This window comes from Miniopterus schreibersii (genome assembly GCF_964146895.1).
Source record: "Miniopterus schreibersii genome assembly, chromosome: 14".
NCBI lineage: Eukaryota > Metazoa > Chordata > Mammalia > Chiroptera > Miniopteridae > Miniopterus > Miniopterus schreibersii.
In genome coordinates this window covers 13413428-13420998 of record NC_138114.1, presented here as the reverse complement: position 1 = coordinate 13420998, position 7571 = coordinate 13413428, and positions in this window count along the sequence as shown.

Below are 7571 nucleotides of genomic sequence, written 5' to 3'. Positions count from 1 at the left end.
GGAGGCTTGCCTGATGGTGTGGTTCAGTGGTTGAGCTTTGACCCATGCACCAAGAGGTCACCAGTTCCATTCCCGGTCAGGGCACAGGGCCGGGTTGTGGGCTCCATCCCCAGTATGGGGCGTGCACGAGGCAGCCAATCGATGTTTCTCTCTTATAGATATTTCTCTCTCTCTCCCTCTCCTTTCCTCTCTCCCTAAAAATCGATAAAAATATATTTAAAAAAAGAAAAGAAATGGAAGCTCATTTCTCCCAAGGGCCTGTCCCAGATCACATCACTGGAAAATGGCTGAGCTGGGATTGGAACTCAGTTTACAGGCTCCGAATTCCGTACGATGAATTTGGAAAGAGGTTGTTGGTTGTTAATTACCTGGCAGGGAATGGGCATGACTCTGTTTATGGTCCAGGCTGAAGGAGCTCAGGGTCCCAGGTTTGGGAAGTGGATTTGGTGGATCTGCCATTCGCAGCGGCTGCTGACCTCCAGGAACTTCCTTAAGCTGGGCCTCTGCTGCTTCCTCGTAGGGAGGAGGGAGATGCCTCTGGGACCCTGTGGAGGGCTCTGCCATGGTCGGGTCTCATCTCCCTCTTCTCATTGCCAAGTGCCAGTAAGGCCAGATAAATGAAGAAAATGAACATTTTCTGCCTTTTGAAATCCTGACATTCCTTCAAGGTCCAGCTCAAATGCCCGTCCTCCAGGAAGGCTCTCTGAGCAGCCCCAGGGGGCTAGAGCTCTCCTTGCACAACTGGAACCCGGGCAGAGTGAGAGAGTCAATTTCCTTCTCAGAGTGAGGAGCCAGGATTGGGCTCCTTGACATCACCCACCCTATGGCAGATTACAGGTGCACAGCCATGCTTTGTGAAGGCTGAAAGGTCCCTCGGCCTCATTTCTCCTCTCTACAGACAGCAATCCTTTGTGATGGCTCATCTCATATGGCTGGAGCAGAGGGTGGGTGTCAGGGAGCGGCCAGACGAGACAATGCCGGGATCTGGGGCTGGTTTCGAAGGCCCTTTGTCCTGCAGGCTGCAGGGAGGCACGAGCCTAGAGGCCTTGGGGGCTGTCAGAGGTGCTGAGTTAACCTGTGTGGCCCCTCTGTCCAGGTTAAGGCGGGAGCCTGGAGCTGCAGGGAGAGAGCCTGGTGTGAATGACCTGCGACACAGCAGGCCGAGGGAGGCTGGATGGGTCTGCATTAGGCAGTGGGGGAAGCATTGTGGGGGAGCAGCCAGAGCTGGAATCAGCAATCAGGGGATCAGAGGAAGGTGAGAAAGGAAGAAAGAGTGGGCGGGGACTTACACTGCCCTGTGGTCTCTGATGGGCCCGGGCAGTGGGAATACAGAATTTTCAGTGAAAGGAGGGGTTAGAGGAAGTCTCAAAAACCGAGGGGCACACCCTTTTAAAACGGAGGGGTGATGGCCAATTTCACAGGCTTTAGAAGAGGTGGGACTGGGAGGGCTGAGGAGAGTGGCTGGAGCAGGCAGTGAGGCAGGTAGCGAGGCGTTCAGCTGGGCCGGGAGTGGGTCCCAGCACACACGGGCTCGCTGCTTGGTAGGTCCTGCTGCTTGAACAACACAAATAGCTGGAAGTATAAGCGTCGCCAGCCCTGCGCAGCGCCCCTGGCATTGCTAATTAGCCCTGAGGTTACTCCCTGCAAGGAAACAGCCACATCACGGCCTGTTCCAGCTGAGCTACCGAGCAGGCAGGGCTGGTCCGCTGCCCGCTGACCCCTTCCCCCCCGTTCTCCAGGAGAAACGCCAAGAACAAACATCAGCCCTGCCTCCTGGTCCTACCTTCCCGAGGCGCCATTGTTTAGACATTTCTAGTTAAGAGAGGGACTAATTTGTTTAATAGAAAAGTCACGGAGAGAGAATGTGGTGTAAATGTTAATCGTTTTTTTAACTTCACATTATGTGATCCGTTAACATTAATATTTAATTTAATGCAGTCAAAAGATTAATGCTTGTGTTGATTTCTAAAATAGGCAAGGATGCTCCAGGCTGCTTTTCAGCTTGGTTGAGCTCTGGGAGAAAAAAAAACCCCACCCAGAACAGAAGAAATGTATTCATGCTGTAATAATACAAACACCCTCTCCCCCACCCGCTTTCCCTCCTCAATTCCTAAAAATAAGCCACGGGGTTCTAATGGGGACACTGATTAAATATTCGGCTCTGTAATTTATGCCCAAGTGAATCCCAACAGGAACCAGGGGCTCTGGAAATCTGTTGTGAAATAATTATCCTGAATGACATTGTCGAGATGGTCTGCAAGGGTGCTGTCAATAATGCATTAGCCCAAATCTGTTTGAAATACAGCAAGGAAATTACACGATATTCATGGGAACCTGAAAGAATTATCAGTAAACAAATTTAATCAACTTGATGTTATGCATACCACTCAACCTCTTATTATCTGATCATCTAGGTTTAGAACACGCAGGGGAATTGAATGAGGCGGGATGCAAGGCTGAGTGTGTGTGGGGTGTGTGTGTGTGTGTGTGTGTGTGTGTGTATTTGGTGGAACCAGCCTCAGGTCTCCGCATTTCTCCTCCTTGGCTGCATTGCATTTGCATTTTTCTCTAGGCCTGATTATTGGCTCCCAGCTCTCACCTCAGCCTGGCCCGAACTCTCATTCCTCCTACCCCTAGTGGTAGAGTCCTGCTTAGAAAAATCAGCTGACTGCCCACCCATCCTCCTTATGCCTTTATCTCCCCTCCACCTTCCAAAGGAATGGTGGCTGCCCCTGCTACTGAGCTCAGGAGTAGAGGGGCTGGATGGGAAGGAGGTGAGTGCAGTTATCCGGGGAGATGCTCCCTGGCCTAGAAGAAAGAGCCCTAAGTGAAGACCTGTGACTAATTTGTTGGGTGATCTTACCTAAGTCCCTTCCCACGTCTGGACCTGAGTTTTCCATCTGCAAAATGAGTCTTGGTCTGAGGAGTCTGTACGATTATATGAAATCTTGGTAGATGCTCAGGAGCATCTTATTTACTTGTCTTCTGCTCCTTGTCTCCTAGAACCTTATGGGGACACCAAGGGGAAGGGGCTTTCTCAAGACCACATGGGAAGCTGGAGGCAGAATCAAGAGAATTTTCATTCCTCCTGACCCCTCTGCACCCCCCGAGTCAGAACATTGGTTTTAATCCACACAGAAGCCATGGAGAGCATTTGGAATCTTTGCTTCAGAGCGGAGCCGTGGGTTCTGTGTCAGGGGACTTGGCTTCTTGGGTGTACAGGTCACTTTCCATGTCCAGGCCTCAGCTTCCCCATTTGTGCAACAAAGGGGATGAGTGATGTGACTTTACATAAGCCTCTTATTTTAGCTTTGACATTCCATGTTGTCACCTACTTTCCAAAATCCTCAGTCGGCTCTGGCTTCATACTTGGACGAGGGGTCTAGCTTCCATTTCCAAACCGTAACCCTCCCTTCTAAGTACATTCTTGTTGAGTACCTGCTGTGGTCAGTGCCCAGGGCCAGGCCTTGTGGCGGGGAGAATGTGCTTATTGAGTCCTTTGTGCCTGGCCCTGGCCCTGGCCCTGGTATTGACATAACTCGATGGAACCCAGGAAGTTCTACTTGGGGACTAAGGAAAAGCCGATTTATTTAACAGCTTCTTTTGGGACACCTACTGTTTGTCTGTCCCTGTGCTTGGCATTATGTAGGATAGTAGTGACTTTATGAATACAGACTGTACACTAAGCCCTGAGTTCGGCACTTCGCATGTTGAAGACCACTGTGATGGATACAAGGAGGGTGGCAGAGATGAGAGTTTGGGGACCAAGAGTAGGCAGGGCTGGTTGGCACTGAGACAGTGGGGGCAAGAGGACAGCAGGTTGGAGTTAGGAGGGCAGTTGTTTGGCAGGCCGGGCCGAGGAGCTTGGCTTTGCTCCCTCAGGCCATAAGAGACCATTGGGAGCGAGGTCTGGTGCACTGCTGGAGGGGAACAGGATGGTCAGAAGCTCAGAGAGTGGGCTGCCCGGGCTGCCCCTGGGCCTTAGTGCCAGGGCTTTCTGCCCAGAGAGCCATCATCCCCAGCAGGTGGAAAACAGGAAGGGCCTAGTTTAGGCAGAAGTGTTCCCCAAGACAAGGGCATGGTTGGCGGAGTCGATGGGGAAGGTTTCAGACACAGCGGGACCGACAGTGGAAGGCACGGAGCAGAGAGGGGGCAAAAGAGCAGAAAGGTGTGCCTTTGCTACATGACAGACCTCTTTCAGGTCTAGCCTTGTCATTTACTGTCCATGTGACCCTGGGCACGTAGTTTTGCTTTTATGACATTGAAGTTAAATGAGACCTGGAATTAAATGAGAACCTGCAAATTTCTTTGCTTTATTTGTGCATGTTAGGAAACATATCCCTTTGGTTTATCTGACGTTCTTGATGAGCCCTTTGCTGCAGGGGAGCAGGGAAGCCTCACATGCCATTGCCAGTCTCTGCCAGTCTGTTCAGTCTTCTTTCAGTGGAAATGTGGCCACTCTTCACTTTGGTCTTCCTCTCAGAGCCGGTTTAAACAGCCCTTTTGGGAAAATGGAAAAACTCTTTAAGCAAATGCTGTCTTTCAGAATTTCACTCCTTCCCCTTCTCTCCAGGATGGCACCTGGTATTTGAGGAGTTTATTGCATTCTCGAGGCAGAAGGGAGAGGGGCCTTTGGTCTGTATGGTATCCTTCATATCCAGGAGCTAGTCTGGCCTGCTCCCTGGACTGGTGGCCACTAAGGTATGACTGGTCTCTTCAGTCTTCTGGGTGATACGCAGGTGGAGTCTGTGGTTTTGGTCATGTGTCCTCAGGTTACAAAATTCCTGTCCATGGTGGCTTCTGTCTCAGGATCCCAGGCCTCTGCCCTTTCATATCCCTGTGTCCCCTCTTTGGGTTCTCTCCTTGATAGAGAGTCAGGTGCTGCCTCAGGCTCATTCTCCAGTCATTCTTGTGGTGGCTGCTGTGCCCTCACCCTCCGCCAGGTTGGAAAGCTTTTCCTAGAGGCTTATAGGCTCCTCCTGCCAGTGGACACGCGAAGCGGGCCTTCAGTTCTTGGTTTGGCCTTGGCTTTCCCCTCGACGTATCTAACATATCTCTTCAAGCTGAGATTATAGTTAGAGGGGAAAGGCAGAGCTCAGCGGCCTGAACTCCAGCTTCCACTCCCTCCCTCCCTCTCTCCGTCTTTTCTTTCTCAAAGTTCTTGAATGTGAGGGGAGAAACACGCGGTTTTTACTTTGAGGAAATACCAGGCCATGTGGTTCAGGGGTGCTGACCATGTGCCTAAACTCTAGGGACAGACAGATAACTCAGGCCTGGATGATCAGATCATTCCTTCCCCTGGCCAGTGATCAGTTCAGGGACGGACACGTGACCACACTTGTACAATGAGAGACAGCTTTGGAAACTTATAAGAACTTACAACAGAGAAGCTCTCTTTTTAATTTTTTAACACTGAGATATAATTTATATAGAGCCTGGCCCAGGCATGGCTCAGTGGTTGAGCATCAATGTAGGATCCAGGAGATCACGGTTTGATTCCCGGTCAGGGCACAGGCCCAGGTTGCAGGCTCGATCCCCAGCAGGGGGTGGGCAGGAGGCAGCCGATCAACGACTCATCATTGATGTTTCTCTCTCTCTCTCTGAAATCAATAAAGATATATTTAAAAAAATGTATGTAGAGTGAAATACACTCTATATATGTTCAGTCTGAAGTTTTGACAAACGTATACACATTTGTGTAACTGACACCTATATAAAGGTATTGATCATTTCCATCACCCTAAGAAGTTCCCTCAGGCTCCTTCCCAGTCAACCCCAGAAAGTTTCCTCTTGTCCCTTTCCTGTCAATGCGTCTCTCTCCAGCATACACGCAGGAGGCAGTCACTGTCCTGACTTCTATACCAGATTACCTTTCCTGTTCCAGAACTTTTCATTCTGTTCCACTAATTGGTCTCCTCTTCATCCAATAACACGTTACCTTGAAATATTGCCTTGAAGTCGGGCAGTATAAATTTTTTTTTTTTCCATACAAAATTGTTTTTGCCATTTAGGTCCTTTGAATTTTTATATAAATTTTAGAATTATTATTTCAGTTTATAAAAAAACCATGCTGCGATTTTGACTGGAACCTCATTGAATCTGTAGATCAGTTGGAGAAAGCTGACATCGAACCTTCCAGTCCACGCCTAATAGCTTTTTTATCCTTGAAACAGCAGTGTTTTGTTGTTCTCAGAACAGAAGTCTTTCATCATGTTCATTTCCAATTATTTTATATTTTGTGATGCTGTTGTAAAAAGTATTTTTAAAAAATTCATCTTCCAATTGTTTGTTGCTAGTATAACCCTGAGAGTAAATCCAGAACCGAGGGGAGCAGAGAGCGAGAGCGAGAGAGCGAGAGAGTGAGAGAGCGAGGCTGCAGAAAGGATTTGATCTCGTATATACACTTTTGCCTGAAGCCAGCTCTACCCTGGACTTTACTGGAGACAGTACATTCATTTATTTTTGCGGAAGCCATTTATAGCTGGATTCTTGTCCCTTGCAGCTGAAAGAGTCCTGACTAATTCAATTTCTGACTTGGCTCAGCCTTGCAGACTGGTGTGTATGTGAGGGTGTGAGTCCCATGCCAACGAGGAAAAGAAAGAACCCGAGTCACCAGTTCCGATGCCATCTTCCCTGGGTGAGGGCTGTGGGCCTGCTGGCTTCCTCACTGGGTGGCCTGTTAGTGATTCCACTGCTTAACTCTATTCTTTTCTCCCTCCCTCCCTCCCTCCCTCCCTCCCTCCCTCCCTCCCTCCCTTTCTTCCCAAACACAGTCAAACCTGTGAGGAAGAACTGAAAAACCAGCATTGTCTCTGTTAGCTGGATTATGGTCCTGCCCTTTGATATACAACCGACTGTCTCATTTTTACTGAGGAAAATAGGGTTTATTTTTTCATTTCTTTGGGCCTGTGGGATCACAAAAAACACACTAGCTTTTGGTGGCTGTTTTCTCTGCAACTCAGGAATGTCACTGCCTCCCCTTAAATTCTCTCCGTTTAGACCCTCCCTCTGATTGCAGGGGAGGGACTTGGGGGTCAGCGTGGGGAGTGTGTATGGGAAGCACTTGCTCTTTTCCCCAGCAGTTTAGCCATTCATTTGCACAAACATTCACTCTGTTGGTACTGAACTTTTATTGGAAAGGAAGGTAAAACGTGTTGGGTGCATCTCACGTACGTTAGTTCCCATGGTTCCCACTGCAAGCCTTTGAGATGGACATCACTGTCCCCTTTTTCAGACGAGGAAGCTGAGGCTTAGGGCATTTCAGCCACGTATGAATCCAGACAATGAGAAAGGGACAGAGCTGACACTCGAACCCCCAGTGCCCACGCTTTATTCTGAGAAGCTGCCTTGGTTTTCTGTGTGTGAGGCCCTGCTGAACAGTGCAGGGGACGTGGAAGTGGTACCAGTGACCGGGTGTGGATCTTGTTAGCAAGCCCGACAGTCATTAGAGGGGCCGAGACAAGGAGTGGACAACTGTGACACAGAGAAGCAGCAGTCTCTTCATGTGACAGCACCAATATTCAGAACATAGTAACAAAAAAGTGAGAATTCCAGGGGATCCTCTAAACTGT